The sequence below is a fragment of the Dipodomys merriami genome, unplaced genomic scaffold, assembly GCF_024711535.1.
Source record: "Dipodomys merriami isolate MVZ:Mamm:240054 unplaced genomic scaffold, mDipMer1.0.p SCAF_16, whole genome shotgun sequence".
Classification (NCBI taxonomy): Eukaryota; Metazoa; Chordata; class Mammalia; order Rodentia; family Heteromyidae; genus Dipodomys; species Dipodomys merriami.
This window is the reverse complement of record NW_027202937.1, coordinates 721,099-745,522: the sequence shown is the minus strand read 5'-3', so window position 1 is coordinate 745,522 and position 24,424 is coordinate 721,099. Positions and strand designations below refer to the sequence as shown.

Genomic DNA, 24,424 nt, shown 5'->3' with positions numbered 1-24,424 from the left:
TACAGTGGTGACCTTCCTGCCACCTTCTTGGGTGAAGTCATTTGCAGCGCTTTTCTCTGTGTGCTTATGTACCAGCTTTCCATTTCTGCTCCCTTTCTCTCCCTTCTAAACATTTCTGGTCCAAGTAGCAATTTGGTTTTTTACTAGTAGAGTGGAAGGGAAAAGCCCAGTTTGCATGTATTAACTGCAGCTAATTACACAGCTGTGTGCTTGTTATACAGATTGTGCTTGGTTAAAAGAAAAGCCTAAAGATGACTTTTTCTGTTTCAACCCTGTCCCAAATGTCATTTTAATTTATGAAGGAATTCAGAAAGTCTTGATCTCAGACTTTCCCAAGGCATTTTGGAAGCCAATTTTCATTGTCTTTTTTTAAAATAAATTTTAACTGGAAATAGCACTTTGTTCTTCCATTGACAACCTTGGTAATCAGAATGTCCTCTAAAATTCCTTGGAACTTATCTAAATTCTCTGGAGATGTTTCTACCAAGATATCATTTTTTTTTATTGAGGAATTCAATTTTTTTGTTCAGGTGTCTCTGGATTATATCTGTATTGTTCAGATATTAGTTTTCTCCTCTGTCTGAAAAACAAATAAAGCAAAACAAAACAAAACAAAACAAAAGCTGGAGGTATGACCTACATGGTAGAATGCATTCTTAGCTAGCACTGAATTTAATCCCAGCACCACTAAAAACGTTAATCAAATTATCTGTGTGCTTACATGTGATTGAAAGTATTAGTGTCAATCATGAGATGTTTTTAGCTATAAAAATAAAAAGATTTGTTAGTTGCGACCATTGAAAAAGTTTAAATTCTGCAGTAATGATCTCCCTTTACTCTGAAAAGGTCTGTATTGCATTTTCCACAGAGAGCCGAGAGATTCCTCAGGGAGAAATGGATGCTCAGATCTGCTTGAGAAGAACACATACAAGATGGGAGCAATACCCAGATTCAAAGGATTTATCAAAATGTAAGGAAAAGTGAATCATTTTGTGTGTGTTCTGACTTTGTGTATGTATGTGTGTGTGTGGCCACGCACACATGTGCGCATGTGTGGGGGGGTGTGCACATGCACACACGGTACTGGGGACCCAACCATGACCTGACATGTGCTAAGTGAGCACTTTGCCTTTGAGTTATATCGCCAGCCTCAGTAAAAGCCAATTTCAAAGGATGCTCCTGGCTGTAAATGAAATTATTTGAGTATCAAAAAATGACAGCTTCAAAATGAGAATAAAATACATAGCATGTTATTATTCTGAAAACATGACTTCACACAAGAAATAAAGAACCCATCTTGCCCCTTGTATAGCTGCTGCTCTTACAAGATGACTAAGGAATTCACATTTCCCATAAAGTAATCCCAACAATTGAGATGAGTGAGGGCCATCACTGACAATTCAGTTGAAATTGGGAGACGGAAATTTCCCATACCTTCACTATACTTTTAATTTGTAAATATTTGTTATACATTTTATTATTACTTTTCAGCTTATATTTCCATGTGTATTCATCCTTTTATTTTTTGTTATTTTACATGTGTTATAGTTAATTATACTTTTATCCATTTCATATAAGCTTAACTATTTCTATAATGAAAATTTTTCCTCTTTTTTAAAATTATCTTTTAATTTTTTTGTCCAAGACCAGGACTTGAACTCAGTAGCTAACACTTTTGATCATTGATTGGTGCTCTACCACCTGAGCCATGCCTCCAGCCCCTCTATTATCTTAAAACAGTTGTACAAAAGGATTTCAATTCAAATGCCAGTTTGGGTACAACACATCTTCATCAATGGCACCTCCTCCTTCTCCCTCCCCCTCCCAACCCACCCATCCCTCCAATTACAGGGCTACGTTTTCACATATGTACAATGAGTTTTATGACTATTCATCTACCCTTCCTTTCTCCATTTGTGGTCTCCCTCCTCCTTCACCTCACATTCCTCGCAGAGTCAAAAACATGTTTCAACTTCCTGACATTCATTTAGCTAAACTGTAAGTTCGTTGTTCTAAGGAACAGAGAATGGTGAGGAATTTGGGGAAGACTCAAAGCAGCAGGTCTGGGGAAGAATGGAGAGGCCCCAGGAATCCTCACCGCGCCTGTCATGAACGCTTCGTTAGTGACGTAGGTGAAAGACACAGGTAGATTTGGTCACAGGTTTTGCATTTACCTATTTTACCCATGCAAGAATTATTGTAAGAAATTGATTTAAGATTTTAAAAACACATTTCAGTTTATATTTAAAAATTCTCAATGGGGGGTGGGGGTGGGGAGGATGTTGGTGACCTAGAGATCTACTAGACTATCTTCCCAGATTCTAGAATGTGAGCAAGCAGAGGAGCAATGGAGGTGAGACAATGTGGAGATTTAGAAGATCAAGATCGAACAATGGTCTAATAATAGTGGACAGGTGGGAAATAAACCCACATAGGTTTATTGAAACTCTGTAAGAGGTAGGAGATAATTATCTAGAATTAGTAGGAGGGGACCTTTCTGATGAGTCAACCAGGTATATGTGTGTGTGTGTGTGTGTGTGTGTGTGTGTGTGTGTGTGTGTGTGTAATTACATTTTTTATTCACCATTCTTATCCAGTGATTTGCTGCAAATAGATGAAAAAGGAGGTCGACTCAACATTTGCTTTTGCTCAAGGCTACATCCAGCAAATTACTTCCACCTCCAATTCAGAAGAGAAATAAATCAATTACCCTTGCTGAAGGATGGCTATCTTGAATGACGACAGGAAAAACTCAGGTCATTCTAAGGAGATGTCAAAGAAAAAAAACTCTCTGGGAAAAGTTAAGAACAAGATCAACAAGCATTTAGGCCTTCCTTCATTCCTGTAATGTGTGTTTATTGGAGGATGGGTTGGGTCAGCAGAGTGTCTTGCAACCACTAGATAAATGCCAGTCGTTCTGATTATTATCAATTTTAACTTTAAGTTTTTTTGCATAGAGACCTTTAGTGTTGATGAGTTTGCACATTCTCTGTCTGCCTAGAATAAAATTGCTTCATGGTTAGTTACGACTTCACAGCTAAAATTTAAGTTTCTTTGAGTATAAAGTTAAAAGTCTTTTAGAGCTTTGTATGGAATAGTTTTAAAGGTATTCAGACATGCTTATTGAGCCCTAATTGTATACAGAGAATTATCCAGTTGAGGTCTAGCCAGATGTACAGGGCCAAAATGTTTTCCCTCACACTGATACATTCACTGAAATCCCTTAGAAACCTTGCACAGAGTTATTTTCATGCAATAGGAGCTAAAGAAAATAGCAGGCTGTCTACCCCTAGTGTGTGACTATATCTATATCTACACCTATATTTTAGGAAGCATCGGGCTCTAGCTGCCGGAGGTCATAAAGGCTGTTTGACCTTGAAGCTGCAGAATAAGCGACTGCCGGTGTGACCGGGGTGACTGAAGAGGGGTCAGCAAAGTCCCTTTCCCAATCTATCATCTGTTCTTTTCATCCTGGTTTTATGCGAGCTTATTTTTGATTCACCTTTAAATAGTCCCTATTAAAATGTACATGTTCTACAGGAACATTTTATTGTAAGCTCTTCCCAATAAAATTCTAAGTTGAAAGTACCAGGAATGCGTCATCAGATTGGTCTTCCGGGAGAGATCATCAGAAGCAGAAGGTACATAAACATTTCCCCACAAGGTTTGGCCGTGAGCAAAAGACTGTCATCCACACAAAACAGGCAAACGATAATGAGATCTGGTAACTTACAAGTCTGCCGAGAAGTACAGCAACTGCTACAAAAGGAAAAACATGAGGAAGTCTGCCTGTGTTCCCATTAAATTCAAATTTGAGTACTCAGGAACTGTCCTTTACTCTCTCTGTTTCTCTCTCTTTCATCCTGGTCATGAGGTGAGCTATTTTTGCCACACACGGTCACCCTGAAAACTACCTCACTACAGGCCCCAAAGCCATGAGCCAACCAGCCATAAACTGAAACCTGTAAATCTGTGGGTTCAAATAAACCTTCCCTCTTTACAAGTTTATTTATTCAGGCATTTTTATAGCTATGAAAGACTGACTAATTCAGTATTCTTGAAACAACACTTTTCTGGTAATATCAGAAAGACCACTGGGTGGGGAGGGTCAAAATAGTACAACTTTTACAGCACTGGTGGTAATAAATCTTCAGACTGAATGAATTAGACATTGCAGTTCTGGGAGTTAGGGAAAGGTAATTTGAAGTTTTTCTCTCTGGCTTATTGCTAACTCAGAGTTTAGAGAAAGGATAAAATAATAATCTCCCTTGAGGTTCTGCACCCATAAGTTGGACCTGAGTTTCTGGTGTGAATTAATGTCACCCATGAGATCCAAAATAATTTCAAATTAAAGTTTTAATGTCAGCCAGGCACCAGTGGCTCAAGCTTATAATCATAGCTATTCAGGAGGCTGAGATCTGCGGATCGAAGTTCAGATCCAACCCAGGCAGGAAAGTCCCACAAGACTCTTATCTCCAATGAACCACCAGAAAATCTGAAGTGGCGCTGTGGCTCAAGTGGTAGAGTGCTTGCCTTGAGCTGAAGAGATCAGGGACAGCACCCAGGCCCAGAGTTCAAGACCCACAACTGACCAAAAAAAATAACAAATAACAAAACACATACACAAAAAAGGTTTAATGTCATCTTTATTCATGCCCAACATATTCTCAAGATTTTACAGATTTTAATGGAAGATTAAGTTTGAAGTGGCCTCAAATGATGTTTGACTAGAGATCACCAATGCAGACAGCAGAGGAATTCACCAGAGGAATGCAACTTTAACTTAGTTCTCAGTACCAAACAACAGATGAACTTCCCCACAGAAAATTACCTACCCAGAGTGCACATTTATATATACATATATATTCATATACATGTGTATGTATGCATGGATGTGTATATTTTTAAGAAGAAAACAAGTAAATAAAAAGAAAAGCACACAAGGACACAATACCACATTTTGTATGGGAATTCAGTCGTGACATACGAAGAAGCCACATTTTGAAAGGTGGAATTGGGAATATTTATTGAAGAGCCAGTGACCACAGGTGGATGTCTGTCTAGAAGACCAGCAGCCCCTGGAATACACTTAACACTGATAGGAAACTGAGCCATGAGAACAGGAGAGGAAAGAAAAAAACAGAAGATCAATACCAACAGACCAGACCAACTCCAGAGGGGGGCTGACGTGGGACACCATGGTGACCACCGGACAGTCAGGAGACACAAGACACGGGGCATGGCCTCCCTGCGGCTGAGCTCCTCCAGGCCTACATGGGGTCAGGGTTGGGGGACAGGGTCACAGGAAACTCGAGAGACTCCCGTGTTCAAAGCACAGGAGTGACAGGTCCAGTAACCTATTATCCAAGACCCTGCCCCTGTCTCTAGGAATTCAGGCACGCCCATTGCCTGCTTCTACCATGAAGACAAGATGGCTCCAGTTAGACCCAGTTCCCTCTCAGGCCCCACCAAGCCAGGATGGCGCCCGTTAGATCCAGTGTCCTTATTTCAATATGAGTAACAGTTGGCTGAAAACCCAGAGTGCCGGAATCAGAACTCAAAACCCTTGAGATACTGGAACTGTCAGACAGCAAATATAAAATCGTTTTATATAATATACTTAGATGTAGGAGAATCTTTAAAAATATGACCAGGAAACAAAAGAACCTAAAAGAATCAATACACAACCATCAAAATTAATACATTTACATAGTGAACTAAATCTCTTTGTAACGAATCACACATCAGTCTGGATATAAAATAAAAATGATCCTACAGTGCCACAGGGAAAAGATAGCTATTTTCCAGCACGTGTTGAGACAGATGGAGCATTTAGAGATTATCTACTCCTTTATCTATCTCCCAATCTCTCTCTCTCTCTCTTTCTATCATCTATTTTACCATCATCTATCTATTGATCTCTTTCTCAACTCTTTCCAGACATTGCAACAACAAGCATAAGAATTTCATGTTTAGATATTCCGATCTTGTAAATATAAATGGCAAAACAATAATACTCCCAGAAAGTCACATAGGAGAATATATGCACTAAGATTGTGAAATGTTTTCTCAATAAGATACCAGAGGTTCTATTTTTTAATGAGAAAGAAGGATGAATCACTGAGTTAAAGTTAAGAACTTAATTACTGAGACTTCATGGACAGGGAAGAGGCATGCAGAAGCCTTGTAAGAGATATTCACAACACCAATTCCAACATCACACCTGTGTACAAAATATAGGGAGGACTGCTGCCAATTATTAATGAGAATGAACAGAGAAACCATTTCACAAGTGGGCTAAAAACTCAAACATGCATTTCAAAGAAATGCAACAAAGCAGTCAATCATATCAGTTATGAAGTAAATGTGGATCAGATCCAAAATGCGATTCTATTTTAAATCAGTCGGAATAGCTGACCAAAATAACATTCGCCAACCACACTGGTGCCTAGAAGGTGTGGAGGGTACTGGGTTCATTCCGCTGTGAGTGCAGGCATGAGCTTATGAAACTGCTGGCCAGCCTCTTGACAGTCTCTTCTAAATTCGAATGTACTCACGCACTCATGACCCAGGAACTGAATACCGTATTTGTGCACGTGTACATCAAAGATGAAAAGGAAGTTTGTGGTGGTTTTAAGAATAATAAAAATAATGGAATTGGAAAGAACCCAAATGTTCATTCATAGGCAAAATAAATAAATTACCATGTGTTACCTAACATATTAAAATGAGCACTGAGAACCAAGGGATTCCTGCGACATCAAACAGCATAGGCAAAACTCAGAATAAATACTAATCAAATGAAACTGGTCCAGTGGAGTACCTCCAGTATAATCCCATTTATATAGTTTACAAAAACAAAGGCAAAGGAATAAATGACATGAATCACAGTACAGTAGTTGCCTCTGGAGGAGGGCGGCTTTGGCTTGACATTAGGGAGAATTCCATCCTATTTCTGGATTGTGGTGCTGCTTGTCAGGGGCTGATGGAACTTGTCTGAGGGAGACCTAATTCACCTGGGAGCAAGCATGTAATGTACAGTCACGTGATGCATAATGTTTCAAACAGCACTGGACTACTTGCATGAGTCCAGAGTTTGGTTTGTATAAGCAGATGCTATGATGTTCTCAGAATGACAGAATCTCCTAATGATACAGCACCTATTTTAAGAGGCGCATCCTGACATAGGAATAGAACGTGGACCCTGAATTCTACGACCTCAATCCAAGTCTCCTTTCATGATCGCATTCACTTCTACCTCCTCAGTGATTCCACTTTCGTGAGATTTCCCCTTAACTATTTCAACTCCAGTGTCTAGATTAGCTGTCTGGGCAGTGCTGCCCACCAGAGCTGGTGGACAGCATGATCCGTGCCAAACATCCCGACCCTCTGCTACTTCCAAGAAGGAGCCTGACTAGTCTGATGAGAGCATTGTAGTCATTTCCTCTGCCTCACATCCTAGAAGATTGTGAAAGGCAAGACCATAACTTTTTTTTAGCTCTCTCCACAATGTGGCATACAACCATTTGCTTGCAATAAGTCATGTGTCTTGTTCACAGTTGAGCATTAAATACACGTCATTCTGACCACATACCAGTAGCTCACGCCTGTAATCCTCTCCACTTAGGAGGTTGAGATATAAGGATCAAAGCCAACTCCAGGCAGGAAATCCATGACTTTCCAATTGACTACCAACTAATTCAGAAGTGGAGTGGTGTCTCAAGTGCTAGAGCTCTAGCCTTGAGCAGGAAAGCTCAGGGATAGCACTCAGGCCCCACGTTCAAGCTCCAGGAGCAGAGACCTGGGTAACAGACACCTCCCCTCAACGTTGTCTTCTTCACTTTAATAAGCTAAGCTTTGAACACATTAAAGACCCAGCCTGTGAAAGGAAAGAGAGGCAACAGGACCAGACAGTACACACCAGGGATGTCCATTTTGATTCCAGTGGACGAGAGAAATCAGGTCACAAAAAAGAGTCTATAACTTGAAAAAGGAGGGAGATAAAGAGCCCTGAGCATCACAATGGAGGTGGCAAGGCAGCAGAAAGAAATGGAGATACTGGGCCACAGAGGAAAAGGGAAGACAGCCTCCCATCCCACGCCCAGCTCATGACAGAAAAGAGGGGAGACCCCGGACGCAATCCCGAGATAAACCGAGGACCCTGATGACAGACTGGCTATTGTGGTGGCTAGGATGAGTGTCCCCCTCTACACACACACACACACACACACACACACACACACACACACACACACCTTTCCCAAGCCTCACACCCAGTGTGAGCACTGGGAGGCACATTGATTGCTCCCATGTGGATGGATCACCTTGGTGAAGATGGACATTTTGTTATTCCTGCTATCCGGGAGAGCTGGAGCAAGGCGCCATATTGAGAGATGGTTGACTGAAGTCAAGCTAATCTGGGACCTTGAAAACAAGGAACAGTAACACCCAGGGATGCACGGGACATACTGGCAGTTTCTAAGTGGGGGAAGGCTCTAAGAAGGGGTTAAGGAGAAGGACCAGGACTCTCTGACCTTCCAACAACAGAGAGCTCCAGGAGAGAGGGGAGTGGTGGTCAAAGGCTTTGTTTTCCCTGGTGAATCTCCCAGTGGAAGCAGCCAGCCTGTTCTAGCTTATGGCTAGCATTATATTCCACCTCCTGATGCATGTGCGGCCCACCAATGAGGGCTGAGCACCCCACACTCAGACCCTCTGAATCAATGAATAAAAGCAACATACAATATTCTATTTTCCTTATCTTCTACTTACTAAAAAGTTACCACAGGAAAGTGGATTGGCACTAGTTACATCAAGAGAGGAAATTCAGTCTACTCCGAGGCTAGCCTAGGCAGAAAAATTTGCTAGACTCTTCTCTCCAAAATAACCAGCACAAAACAGATCTGGAGGTATAGCTGAAGTAGTAGAATACCAATATAGTCACCGGGAGGCCCTAAGTTCAAATCCCAGTAAATCAAAGAACAAACACAAAACAACTTAGGTCTGTCAACTTCCCTTCCCCCACGAATGCCTGCTATTATCAGAACCTAAGGAAACTTTAGAAGACAAAAATGTTTGTGAAATGTAGTTTGACTAGGACATAACCCAGCCTGACATAGTTTATCCAGTGTGGGCTTTGGCTGAGGAATTATTTCTGAATAAATAACAGGCCAGCCCAGTATTTTTCTTTTCGCTCTTTTGCTTGCCTATCTGATGCTAAGCTGTGACAACTGAATTACTAATGAAACAAAATCCACTGAATTAAATTCATATTCATCACAGTTCTGAGCATTCAAGGGAAATAAATGCCTGTTGCTTCTGGTATGGTGTGCTCCTGTTGCAATGTGTATTCAAGGGTTATTTCAAAAGAAAATAAGAAAAAAGGCAAACAAAAAAGCCTATGAAGGAGAATCGCAGTTGTTTTCTAATCTCCAATTTAAGGACTTTTTTCCACTCACTCCTCCCTTGTAGACAAGAGTGGTTACCTTAGTCTGTAGGTGTGTCTTTATGTCCCAGGTCTGTTCCCTGGTCCAGTACCATGAATGCTGGTGGAGTTGTACTGTTCCCATTTACGACCAGCAGCTTGGATCAATGACTGCATTAGGGGTGTGTGCTGAAAAGGGAAGGAGCGAAAATTGCAGTGCTGGGCAGTGTTAGCTGAAGATGAATAGCTTAGTACCTCTCTACAGCCATTTTATCGTTGTAGTATAAGCACACTAGAAAGATGAAGTAACCATAGATGGGTGTTAAACCAACACTTCTATGGAGATATTACCTCCTGGGTAAAACCTTCTTTCCTTTCCTTCTTTCTCATCGCTTTCTACTCTTCCTGCTCTTTTCTACCTTCCTTTCTCTTTTTTACCTTCCCTTCCCTTTCTTTCTTTCTTTCCCTTCCTTCCTTCATTTCTTCCTCCCTCCCTCCTCCTTCCTTCCTTCCCCCCTTCCTTCCCTCCTATCTTTCTTCTTTCCTTTCTTCCTCCTCCTCCTCTATCCCTTCTGCCACCCTATTAATCATCCCTCCTATCTGTTTCCTGTCTGACCTTCCTAACTATATGGAAAGTCCTTCTCTAGGAAACAGGGAAATGCAAAATAATTAGAATGATCCCTAAGAAAGTTGACTTTCTTGTGTTCAAAAGCTTACAAGAAATCAAGAGAGAAAAGGCCCTTGCGTCACTAGATTCTGCAAGGACAAAGCCAGCCACAGAGTGTCCGGAGGGCAGACGTGAGGCATGGAATTCATCACTGAACCATTAACAAAGTGCTGGCTACCCTGAATGAGATTGCTGAGGAATCTTAATTCAAAGCATGATGCGAAGAGGTTTGCATTTGAGAACGACAGCTCCAGTTGAGTCAGAGGCAGAGAAGCCAGCAGGAAGAGCCTCATACATTGAGGGGAAACCGTCGGTGTAGAGTTACCCCACAGTATTCCAGTGGGCTGGATGTGTGGTCCTGGAAGCCTCTACCTGTGTGCTTGCTTCATGATAGATCTGGAGAAGCAAGTGGCAAAGATAAGAAATATCCATGAAGTACGGGGGAGATCAGGCAAGAGGATGAGAATTTCCTCCTCATGTTTCTGCACAACACTGTACAGCGAAGCCTCATGGAAACCAGGACAGAAGGGTTTTTAATCTCGTGTTAACAACTTGCTTGGACTGTTCTGGAAACCGTGCTGTGGCAGGTGGCATTTTCTAGGATGTAGATCCCATGAGGCCTGGGACCAAAGGCTATGGAGCGGGGCTGGGGGGGCCGGTCAGAAGTCCTGGGTAAGGGGGGTGGTCTTGGAGAGCACAGATATGATGCACTGCATCAACTTTGAAAATCTCTATATTTAACAAAACTCTAAGATGATCCTATGTACATAAAACTTGGGCCTTTTTAAAAAAAACTTGTATTTTATTGTAAAGATGCTGTACAGAGGGTGACAGCTACATGAGTAAGGCAATGAGTGCATTTCTTGTCCAGCATTGTTACCCCCTCCTTTGCTCTCCCACGATCCCTTCCCTCCCCCACCTTCCTCCCTCCCTCTTCTTCCCCCACCCAAAGGTGTAAAGTTCATTTCCAATGTCCTGTGGGCACCTTTGTTTCAATGGGTCATCCTGTGTCCTTGTTTCAGCATTTTGTTATGCTGGGCCTTTTTTTAACTTGGTAAAAAAAGTCTGTCTGTCCGTCCGTCTGTCTGTCTGTCTCTCTCTCTCTCTCTCTCTCTCTCTCTCTCTCTCTCTCTGTGTCTCTCTCTCTGTCTCTGTCTCTCTCTGTCTCTCTGTCTCTGTCACTGTCTCTGTCTCTGTCTCTGTCTCTGTCTCTGTCTCTGTCTCTGTCTCTGTCTCTGTCTCTGTCTCTCTCTCTCTCTCTCTCTCTCTCTCTCTCTCTCTCTCTCTCTCTCTCTCTCTCTCTCTCTCTCAGAAACCTCACTTTGCCCCCTGGCTCTGGGTCAAGGGCCTCTGTCTGCATTACAGCTTCCATTTCTGAGAGCAGTATCTGCACACTTCCTGGCACATCCTGGGTACCACCCTCATGTGCAGAAATCAGCAGGGCCCATGCGTCAATTCTTGCTCTAATTTACTGAGTTTTGCGATTCCTATCCAGGCACTGCAGGACCTAAACATAAGCAACCACTTTCTATTAATTTTATTGATTTGCTTGGAGGAACCAAAAAATATAGAATAAATTTCATTCCATTATCAGTCTTTCTAGATATTAAAAGGCAGAAGAAGAGGAAGAAAAGAAAAAAAAACAACAGAATGGGAAATTCACTTAAAGCAAATCTCTGTGGCTCAGAGTATAAAATGATCCACTCCCATGCAACAGTGAAGCCTCGTGCACACCTGTGATATGATAATAGTGTATAATACAACAATTATGCATAATACCACAATCGAGCGTAATACAATCATAGATTGTGGGTTTTTTTCTGATGTTTCATAAGAGTGTTTATTTCAAGTAACTATTAAGAGTGCTGGTTTCTTAGTTGTTGGGTAAGCGGCAGACATGAGGACGGGAAACACTGATGGAGTTGCAGATGACGGCAGGTGTTCTGTGTTTGCAGGGCTGGGCTAACAGGTACTGGGTCACAATTAGACAGTGAACTCATGGGAAGAGGAACGGCGGGAGCTCTTGGCTAAGAGGGATGGCGCAAGTCTGATTCTGCACACATTTCTTCAAATCACGTCAGGTCCCTTGCGTTTGGTTTCTTCATTAGTGAGTGAAATGTCGTAGTTAAACGATTTCCTCTACCTCTTGTAGAGCTCACTTTGAATAAGAAATAAGGTAACCCATAAAGTATTAACATGAAAGTAGTTCTGTACAATGGGAAACACTCTTACCACACAAGGGTTTAATTAAGGTTGCAGAAAAATTATTAGGATGTGTGATTTGAGACTTGGGAAACCTGCATTTAAATCATGCTCTGGAACTCATTTGTGGTATAATTGGATAAGTCATTAATTTCTCTCGACCTCAGGCTTCCTATTTATTAGTGGGAAAATTGTTTTATAAATCTCTTCTTGTTACAACATTCTTTGATTGTGGCTGTGGCTATGGGCTCATATTAAAAACCAGGTTCATCTTGGGACACTACACTTTACAGAGGTGAAGAATAGCTTCTTAAAATTTTGTTCAAATTAAGTCTCTCCCAAACCCTTAATTTTATTTTGTAACTCTTCAAAGAAGTAGGGTCATTGTATAGTTTTCAACCCTGAATTTTAAGAAAGCTTCTGAATAAACACAGCCCATGTTGAAACTAGTCTATAAGATCTGATTTTTTCACTTTTGTTTGTCTGTTTTAATAAAGAAAGCCAATAGCCAGGCACTAATGGTTCCTACCTAGAATCCTTGCTACTTACGAGGCTGAGATCTGGAGGATCTCAGCATAGGCAGAGACCAGCATAGGCAGAAAAGTCCTTAAAGCTGTATCTCCCAAAGAACCAGTCAGAAGCCAGCCTGGAAGCATGGCTCAAGTGGCAGAGCACCAGTTGAGCAAGCAAGCTGAGCAAGTATGAGGTTCTGAGTTCAAATTGTGGTGCTGGCCAAAAGAAAGAAAAGCCAGTTGATGCTTAGTTCTTGAATAATTATCTCAACAAAAGACTTTATCTACAGTAGCATTCAGTTCAGAAACAGAAATTAAATCTATAAATGCAGAGCAGGACTCTCACTGGAGATACCAAAAGAAAAAGTGAATTCAAATTTAGAGCAATGAAAACACTGGGTAGATGTGTTTCCTAGAAATGCCTGTAATTTTCTAGGTAGTAAAAATGCCAGTAGCATACAATAAATAGGTTTTTTTTGCCTTTTTTTACAATATCTAGGAATGATAATCTGACATACTGTAGGTACTCAGATGAATTTTGTTTCCTTCTTGAACCACCTTCTCATTTTTTTTTGGTAATTTTTTATTGTGAAATTATCCTACAGAGGGGTTACAATTACATGGGCAAGGTAATGAGTACATTTCTTATCAAGCATCGTTGCCTTCTCCTTTGTTTCCCCTTCCCATCCCTTCCCATCTCCTACCCCTCCCCCCCCCACCTTCTCTTTGATAAGTAGATATAACAGTTGATTATTAGGTACATATCTCCTTTGTATATTCTATTTATTTAGTTCCCCTCTTTCTGCTAGGCTCAAATACACTCATGTTAATGACTACATTGTGGGAATTCCACTGCTGTACTATCTTATATTGTTAAACGTATGTAGATAGCTCCTAGGAGCCATTGCTATCTTTTAGAAAGAAGAGTGAGGGAAGGGCGGGTTAGAGGTATGGGTGAGAATGTTAGAAGGGGTAACATTGATCAACATGCATTGTATTCACAAACTGTTCTGTTAAATGGAAAATCCTTTGTACAATTACTTAAAGGTCATTTAAAAATCATAAAAATTAAATAAAAAAGTTAGACATGGTTCTTTATTTATCTGCCCAATAATGAGCATTTCTGTACCACTGTATGACCAAAGTTTTAAGCCAAAGTTTTGCGTACCTTGTTCATCAAAAATGAGCCACGTCGGGAGTGTACAATATATTGCATACAGAGACTTCTGCTCATTATAGTTCATTTTAGTCTATACTTTATCATAGTTTGCTTTATTTTTGTTCTATTTGTAATACTGATTTACACGATACTCTTAATATGCAAATAATAATGCTGAAGACAAATGCCAATGAGTGAAAAGCAAATTTATTTATTGAATGTTAAAACACATGTTTCAGAACTTATTTCTTCAAGAAAATATCCAAACTAATAGTAGAGAAACAAAAATCATCATTTAACTGAAAAAGATAAGGTTGCTTGGCATTAGAGAGGTTTGTGTAAATGTCACTGTGATCCCTACTACACATGCTAGTTACCAGACACTGAGCCCAGGGAATATTTCAAACCCTTGTTATTAAACCAAGTGAGAAACTGTTGGCTTTCAGTCCTGGACATACATCTAAAACTTGGAAATTGCTCCACAACCTCCATGTAATGTTCTGTCTCTTGGAACACATCCCATTTTTTCCCCCACAGTCGTAATATTAGAAAGAGATTTGGAAGTTATCCAAACCAACTCCCAGTGCAATGGAGGTGTGTTTTTCTTATACCATTGACAAATAATCATTCATTTTCTACTTGAAAAAAATTCAGGATTAAAGATGTCACCACTTAACACATGTTAGTCACTGGAAGTGGAGGCATAGCTGTTTCTCAGAACAAAAGCGAGAGCTCATTCTCAAAGCTCATTCTCTTCTGTGGATACATAAAGAGGCATGGATGGAGCCATGGACTAGAACGGCAGAGAACCCACGGAGGAGACCTTCCACCACCAAGGCTGATAAGCGAGGCTTGCTTCTGTGATCTTCCCTAGCCCACGCCCTCCCCTCCCGAGCCTCCTTCAATATTGCACTGTAAATGCCATGGCATTTGCTGACTCCCAGAGCAAGCAATTCGGTTCTTAGCAATCATCTCAGCTTTTGTATCATTTTTCTTCTCTCTACAACTGATCTTTACCTAAGTTTATAGGTGAATCTTTTAACCACTGGCATCTCCATTCTTGAAATCCTCTTCCCCAGTGATTCCCTCGCCTGCTCTCTTCAGACTCTTAACTCTCCTAACTCCCTTAAACTCTCTCTTAACTCTCAAGGTCTTAAGCTAGTTCTTGATGCCACAATTAAGTACAATTTTTCCATAATCTCACTTTCACTGGGTACCATTTCTCAATCTTTCCAATTACTGCCCCAATCAACTGTAATAAATTACTTTGACATGGGGATTCCTAAACCCATTGATACGGTTGAGCAATCTGAGATTTCTAAATCATGTACATTAAATAGAGCATAACTCACAGAGAGGAAAGGATGCGACAGGAAAAGACAGGCCAGGAGAGGAAAGGAGAGGAGAAGTAAAGAGAGAAAAGAAGATGAACACAGAAGAAAGAGAAGAAGAGAAGAAAGAAGAAGAGGAAGCGAAGGAGGAGGAGGAAGAAGAAATAATCTAATTTACAGAATAATATTCTAATAGCTTAGAGAACTACTATGCTCAAAATTAGAGGATTATAAAGGAAAACATGGTCTAATTCACTTTTTACTTTTCCTTCTATTAATACCATGTCTCTGGAAGTCATGATTTATGAGGAGTCATTTCTCTTCAAGTAATATGCTCTCTCTTCAGAATAATATATGCTGTATGTCATGAAAAAATTGCTCGGCTAAAAGCTGCTACTAATCCTCAATAACTTTCTGGGGGAAAACCAAATGAATGAATTTATATTTTTTAAAGCACAAGTAAATCATAGACCCCTCTCTACATCACCTTTACAATAAAAATACATATAAGAAAAAATGTTAAAGCAGATGTCATATATATGTATAAATTAGTGTACAGATTAAAAATATGCTCAATAAATTAAAGAAAAAAAGAATATGTACTTTATTTACTTCCTATTAAATGCAGGCTTTTGCAATTCCAAATCAATACAGTTGTCAAATAGCCTAACTAAAAGATACTATAGTTGTTAATACTAAAAATCATGGGAGGCATTAAAAACAAAACCCTAACATTGATAATAGCTAATGCAACTAATGTGTGGAAATAGATAGCTAGATGGATAGTTAGATCTCTATCTATCTATCTATCTATCTATCTATCTATCTATCTATCTATCTATCTATCTATCTATCTATCTATCTATCTATCTATCTATCTATCTATGGCAGGTCTTAGGGCTTAATCAGAGCCTGGTCATTGTCCCTGTACATTTTCCCTCAAGGTTAGCACTTCAGCCACAGCTCCACTTCTGGTCTTTTGGTGGTTAAGTAGAGAAAAGACCCTCATGGACTTTCCTGCCTGGCTGGCTTTGAACTGGGAACATCAGATCTCAGCCTCCTGAGTAGCTAGGATTACAGGTGTGAGCCCTCAGTGCCCAGTGCTGTGGATATTTCTTTTGTTTTGTTTTGTTTTTTTGGGTCCGGTCCTGGGGCCTGAACTCTGGGCCTGGGCGCTGTCCCTCAGCTCTTCAGCTCAAGGCTAGCGCTCTACCACTTGAGCCACAGCGCCACTTCCGGATTTTTTTCTTTTTGCTTATATGGTGCTGAGGAATCGAACCCAGGGCCTCAGGCTTGCAAGGCAAGCGCTCTACCACTGAGCCACCTTCCCAGCCCTGCTGTGGATATTTTTAACTGATGTAAGGAAAATCCATTAACTGGTAGCTTTGAAAAGTTCTCTGGAGATCTACTATCCAACCACTGCAGAAATCTATTGATGTTATGCTGTGATTAAGGCCTCACAGATCGATGGATTATGACTCTTTCCAAGTATGAGGCTGACTTTCAAAGAAATTAGGGTGCGTCCATGTACTACTGAAGTACCCCTGTAACATACCTGCCAGACTTTAGTATTGAATATCTGAGTTCAAATGAATCAGGATAAAAAGTATAGCTATTTTGGGGGGGAAATAATCTCAGACTATTTAATAATGTACCATCTTGGCTATCTCGCTTACCAACACGATTTCTTCATAATGATGTATAGCCCCAATTCCTGCTGCTTTATTACAGTTCCTAAAGCCTTGGTGGTGGAAAGGAAGCATACCTGAAATGAAAGTGTCAGCTTCCTAATTGTTGTTTCCTGGTGATTCTGGTGTTTGGTGTTACAAAGCAGTGTGGGAACGATTCTAGGTCTTGTAAAACACCATCAGAAGCTGCCTCCTAGCAGACACAGGACTCTACCACAACGCCAAAGAGATGCAAAGGTGACTGGCTTGAGTCATCATGGCTCACTTCCTTCCCGGTTTTGTTATTTGTTTTTGGGTTTTTTGGCTTTTTCGCCCATGAATAGTAATCTCAACTGAATTTGGGGTCCATTAGAATATACACCTGACCAGCCATCTGGGCTTCAGCTGCACTGGGGATGTTTGCTCTCATTAGCAATGCAAATGCTTCTCAGAAGCCCAAGTGGAGTTGGTCGTAGGCAATGACAACTAAAGGGTGAGGATCCAGGCAAATTATAGTCAGATGGCCTTGACATAGTCTATTTCTCAGACAGATGGAGAGCAACAAGTAGACATTTTCTACTAGGTTTTGAGACTCTAGTGCTAATTTTTAATTGTAGGTTGTCATATTGATGTTCAAAGATAATGTCACCGAAAAGCAAACATTTATTGCAAAGGCACACCTAATTTGGGCTCCTCCCAGCATCATTATAGAAGTGTGACCTGTGCCATTATTCTAAAATAGTTAGAATCATCAGTACCATTGGAAAGAGTGGCCTTATGCATACAATAGCAAATTACATCAACATTCCATTGACAAGTTAATTTAAAAATATAATGAATCTCATACATATAAAGGGATCAGTCCTTGTCTGAGCAGGATAGTGGATGTGATAAGTTAGCATCATAATATATGATACTTTTCAAAGGAATATCACATAGTTAGTGAGGTGAATGGGAGTGTCAACTGATCTTTACCATCACAGTAACTCCCTAGAACACAGAATATTTGTCAGAACTGATATTTTGATCTAGTTTATATGTGTTAAATACAAGTCTCTCTCTCTTTCCCTAATACACACACACACACACACACACACACACACACACACACACACACACATGTTCACACACAGACTAAAACCTCATCTAGAACGGTATTTTAAGAGGAGCACTGACAAATAGCAGAAAGGAAACAGATGGTAAAAAAGTACCTCAGTGTCTGAGAGAAGATAGAGAACATCCACCAAAAGGTATAGAAAAAAAGTCAATGAAAAAAATCTGAGATGCAGGTAAGATGAACTATATTTTGATATACAGAATTAAGGCAGCAGATGACTTCATGAAAAATGGAAGATGTGAATGCAAAGTGTTAGGTTTAGAGATATAGGGAAAAGTTGAAGAGGTGGGAGACAATAAAGCTGAAATACTTTTGTAACTTGGTGAATGGCACCAAGCAATGGAAACAATGATGTCATCATCTACAACCCAACTAAGGCTCATGATGGAAGTATTCAGGAAACAGTTGTGAGACAAAGAGATATTAAATGTACCCTTTCTCCAAGTGAAATGGGGGTCAGAAATGTGACAAAGGGAGGTCTTATGTGTGGGGATATGTTATCCACTCAATAGGTCTTCTCCAAAGGGATAATAGACAATCTACTCAACATTAGAAGTTGTAGGAGAAAGAGCCTTTGTCTAATAAGCCAGAATAACTGATCCAGTCATAGTTCTCCATGAAGAATGCCAGATAAAGGAAGTAATAAATGTCATTTTTCAGTTGATGAGATGCACTGAGAGACACCAGAACTGGTATAAGGCTGTGTAGTTAGGTATAGACATTAATGCAGCTTGTTGAGGAAAGTACTGTATTACCTTTTTGCCAGTTGGTAAACTAAGGTTCTGTATGTGATGGTAATCACCACCACCCCCAAAATTCACATTATAAAATTTCCATATATTTTGTCTAAACCTGATAAATCAGATTAACATTAACATTCCAGGTAGCCCATTCAATCCAGTTTGGATGATTTCAGACAAGGGGCTAACTGAAACAAAAACAAAAACAAAACAAAAATCCAAACCTGTTCTGCAAGAAATTTTGTTATTCTACTCATATGTACGCCAAGCCAAGGAAACTAGAACAATGACAGGTTGAGTGAGCTCCATTGGAGAAATGGAAGGTTCTCCCTGACTGACAAGAACAATGACAGGTTTCATAACCTCAGCAACTCATGTGTCACAGATGTTAAAAGTGGTCTTCAAGAACAAACCAGAACGAGTTCAAATAATAATGATGAGGTGCCATCTTCCCTTCACACTCATGATCAATAGGTACATTGCCACCTGTAGTTTTACTGTGCGTAACAAAGACAAAAGGGAGAGTTTTGTCAGCCTAGACAGTTTTTAAGGCGATGATCTTTTTAAGTAATTAAAATGTTCTGCCTTATTATTAAGTTTAATGTGAATCCAATTAATAAAGCAAAGCATTTTTCATTTGTCTATAGAAAAAACATTTTTTAAACTCTCCAGGGACACAGATTTTAGACATTTGTCAGATGAAAGAAGCTCAGAGTTCGTAGGAAATAGGACAAAAGCCTAAGATGCATGGTTTTACTGGGGAGATAATTGGTGCTTTTTAAATGTTCGTGCTTTTCAAAATGTCTTTTAGATGTTGGAGGAAAATATGTATTTTACATGAAACTAGCAGAAAACACATCCTATTTCTTATAAAGGCTCTATCTTTTATCATTCTGTCTCTGGCTGTGATAAATGACTTTTCTAAAGACTGTGAAATGATGCACCCCATATCATGCTAACAGAAAGTGAGTCCGTGGTTAGAGTTTAGATTTCCTGTCCTCTGAAATTTCACCTCAATGCCAGCCAATATTATCAATCATGTAGAAATTGTCTCTACAAGATTTGAATATACCTACTCATGAATGTCAGCCCAGTTTATCCTCTACTCCTCATCTTAATTTTACAAAAAGGAAGAAAAATCACAACATTGTCTTAAATAAATATTTCTAAATACATATATAAAGATTTGAATATCAAAACAGTTTTCCCAAAAGTGTTTTGTCTTGAACCATTCATCCATTGAGGAGCATCTGGTATGATTCCATGTCTTGACTATGGTGAATAGCACTTCAATGAGCATGGTTGTACTGGTGGCTTTACTGTAAACTTGTTTGTGTTCTTTTGGATAACTGTCCAAGAAAGTGTAGTATGGATACACAATGCAACTTTACTCATTAGAAAGAAAGATATTGTGCCATTCATAAGGAAATGAAAAGACCTGGAAAAAAAATAAGTGAAGAATGCCAGACCCAGAGAAATAAAAGTCACATGGTTTTTCTCAATCATGGTAGATAGAATGTGCCTATAAATCTATAAGTAAACACTTTCGGTGGTTACAAATGAATTAATGAACTGTAATAGACTTGATGGAGAGCTCAAATAGTCTGTTAGAAAAACTAGGTCAAAGCCCAAAAAAATCAACACCAGGAAATGGGTACATGCAAGGGTGTGGGGCCAAGGAAGAAGACAGGTGAGTGAAGGAGGTAAGAGGGTAAGAGTGTGGTCGAGTACATTGTATTAACAAAAGCAAGGGGGGAAGTAGATCCAAGTGGGTTGAGAATATTAAAGGGGTGACACTGATCAAGATACATTATACTCATAAACAGCTTTGCTATGTGGTAGTACCTCCTTTGTCTAACTATTTTAAGATAATTAAAAAACTAAGTATTTTCTCCTCTAATCTCGGGGTCAGCAAAGACCTGCTATTCTCAAGAATGTTTAATATGAACTGGTAGATTTAAATAACTGGTAGGTTTAAATCAAGAAGATGATCCATGTTAGATGTAGCTCTCCAGCAAATACAAAGGAGTCAGCCTGAGATCAAGAAAAACATTGAAGTGGTTGGGCTGGCCAGCCCTGGATGAGAAATCTAATTCTTCCATTTAGTTCTTAGTTTTCATCTCAGTTTTCTTGTTTGAAAGACAAAGATGATAACATGTGTGCCATGGGTTAAGCAAATTAGGACACTTACATAATGAAGCCAAGTGAATGAGTTGAACATATGAGATGCCAGGGAAGAGTTAGATCCCCTCATTTCCACCATTCAATTTTCATCACACAACTTTTTTTGGTAATATCCACAGGACTGAATAATGTACTTGAATGCTTTATTAAACCTTTCAATGGAAGGTCTGAAGTGTTGTGTGGACAACACATCCCCTTGTCACTTAGAGATTGTGGCAATTAAAGAAGCCACGAAGCGTTTTTGTTCAAGGTTTATACGATGAAGGCTCACAAGCATACAAGAAATCACAGTTGAAAGGTAACGACGGCGTGGCACACTGGACAGAGTTAACAGGCAATGGGAACCATTGAAGATGGTGGAAAGACAGAAGAGAGTCTGAACCAAGTCCAGAGCTACAGGGTGAGAGAGTTTTAAGTAGTGGAGCCATGGGTCGAGCAGGGAAGTCTGTGAAAGTTGGTCAGGGTGACTAGGCTTTGCTTGTTTGCTAACTGATCCCAGTGTTAGGCTTTGGTCCTCCCACAGAAATAGGGAAACAAAGTAGTTTTCTGAGAACTGGGGTATCAGAAACTATGGTCAGAAGATGGCCTGTCTAATGACATTGGAAATGACCTTTGTAACTTGGGGGGAATGGGAATGGGGGAGGAGAGGAGGGGAAACAAAGTTCAACAAGAATTGTACTAACTACTGACATAACTGTAACTGCTCTATGCATCACTTTTACAAAAAAAAAAAGATTCTAAAGAAAGCATGATATAGAAAAGAAGAAGGCCTGTCTAAAATTCAGTCAGGCAGAGGACAGCCTTTGAGGGTGATGGGAGAGGAAGCTCACTGGTGTTGGGAGCACGGTGAATGGCCATGAGGGAAGTGTTGGCAGACAAGACTTGTGTATCCGAAACCCTCACTGGGAGTCTGTAGCCCCAGCTGTGGCAGACAGTGCTGAATCTGCATTCATCGGGACATGGAGGGGTTATTTCATTAAATGCTTTTCTACATCAAGAAAAGAGAACCAGATTTCTTTTCTGGAAATTAAATTTTATACGATGTTCAATCTAAGGGAACTCAAAATGAGAATAACTTATGTAAGCATTGATTTTTTTCATCTGAACTATCCATTGTGGTAGGCTTCACATGACATATTTGTGGCCAAAACTCAAAGTGAAGTTGTCACTTTCATACTCAGAGATATTACAAAGACCAACTGGCTTTTTCATTGCACACAAAAAGAGAGATGGCGTCTTTGCTGACAAAAGCAGGATATTCTGTGCCCTTCTCTGAAATAAAGGAAGGTCAATGAGGACACACATCTCTCCTATCTTCCCCAGTGTTGCACGAAAATGAAATGCTGGTAATAGATTGTCTTGAGTTAGTTACTACACTGAAATTTTTCTTGTTTCCATACAGGCCCTATCTCCAAACACAACCCCTCTAGAAGTAGGTTTTCAGTATAGGAATTTGATGGAAGAACATGACCTATCTGGTTATAAATCCATAAACCTGACAGGTACTTTTTGAAACTATCCTGTGTATTAAAAAGTTTCCAAGACTTAAATGAAAAAGAATTATAAATGGATTTATATTAAGAAGTAATTGATTGCCTGTGGCATTCACTCTTAATATTTCTAGCATTCCAAAGGCACAATGCCTCTGAGCCTCTGATTATATAAAATAAAATTTAATGAAATAAACTCCAAGGAATGGAGTATGTCATGTTTGTTCGTTTATCTGTTTATTTATCTTACCTCCCTTTGAGAGGTGGAGCACAGAAATAGAGGCACAAAGAGTGAACAAATGCAGCACTGGTACTCACTAGACATTATGTTGAAAATGAACTGTATAATTTGTGGGTGGGGATGGGAGGAAAAATTGGGAGATAGTGAGGGAAGGGGTGACATTGTCCAAAGATATGCACTCTTTACCTGACAAGTATCTGTAATCCCTCTGTACATCACCTTTATAAGAACAATAAAATATACCGAGTTAAAAATATTATAGTGTTCTTTGCCTTTGGGGTAAAGTCATGAGTAATATATATTCAATTTCTCTTTGTGATCAGCTGACTCCTACAACTTTCTTCATCAAGGTGTCTGTCCACCTGAGTTTGGAAATCTTTCCTACTGCATTCCAGTATATACACTCCCTTACAAGACTGTATGTATTCCAAGTCTATAAGCTCATTTTCCTTCACACACACACACAGCTATCTATGATAATAGAGACAATATAAGTGATAGTTGGACTTAGACATTACCTCAAATCACTTATAAATGATCTATAATGCAAAGCCATTTCTCCTTTTAGTTTATGATGTCTACCAATGCCATCGTCATTAACAATTTTTTCTTTCATTGAGGAAAAATAAAACACACTCCAGAAACAGCAAGGACGTTTTTGTTAGGATTATTCTGCATATTTTAACAGGGCAAGCTTCTAACCACATATTCCTCCACGTGGCCCTCATTTCCTTTCCCAAACTTCCTTTCATGAGCAGGAAGTCAGCGTTGGTTCCTGAGCATTTGACAGCTATTTTTAAAAACAAGAAAAGGATGAGTTTCCACGTAAGAATATCCTGACCTGGCTTCTCTTCCTCAGCTGTGGATGGTGCTTTGGGGACACGCGTGGAAATTCATGACTGCTGCCACCAAAGGATGAATGCGACCCATGATCAGCCGCGAATCGCCTGCCTCCTGCCCGCTTCCCACTTAGCAGGACAACACCCTAAGCAATAAGGGACCGGGCCGTGACTTGATCCACATCAGTCACTGGGAGGGGGATGGGTGGGAGGATGGGGTGGGGCAGGGAGCCCACTCTAGCTCTTTGGAGCTGTGTGCAAGATGTTTGCTTTCCATCCCTTGGCGTGTTCTTGGGCAACAATAAGGTCTTTTATTAGCTATTGTTTTTTATTGTGAAAATACTGTACAGAGGGGTTACAATTACATGGGCAAGATAATGAGTACATTAATAATCACACTTTTCAGCTAAGAGCTGACCCGTAGGAATAGTGGAAAACAAACTCTCCAAAAATGAGTCATCACTTGGTAAAATGTATCTGAGCTGATGACTGTTAGGGACACAATTGCCTGGACAGTTTTAGGGGCTGAGCGCTTTTAACAATGGCAGCTGAACTCACTAAGGGTCTTCTTGAAAAGCATCCTAAGGTCTTTGCTGGGTTCTTGATTGTTCTGAAAATATTCCAGATCAAGGTCTCTGAATTTAATTTATAATGCAGCGACCATTTCGAAGAGTGGAAAACAAGTGCAGCATTTCTACTGAGGGATATATTGGGTATGTACAGAGCCATGGACTTTTACTTGCCTGATAATGCCATATCACAGCTGAGAAACCTGGGCTGTATTCATAAGTTCAGATTTTATGGATATTTGTTTATTATAAAAGTTGCAAGTGTGTGTGTGTGTGTGTGTGTGT

At 40.0% G+C, this 24,424-nt stretch overlaps 1 long non-coding RNA gene across 1 annotated transcript; it reads left to right on the top strand.

The window, feature by feature from the left end:
* The first annotated feature begins 2,390 nt into the window (after positions 1 to 2,390).
* LOC138827726 (uncharacterized) lies at positions 2,391 to 3,509 on the top strand. The gene is made up of 3 exons (XR_011372165.1): positions 2,391 to 2,513; positions 2,598 to 2,844; positions 3,330 to 3,509. It is a non-coding gene; the product is annotated as an uncharacterized lncRNA (long non-coding RNA).
* The last annotated feature ends 20,915 nt before the right edge of the window (positions 3,510 to 24,424 follow it).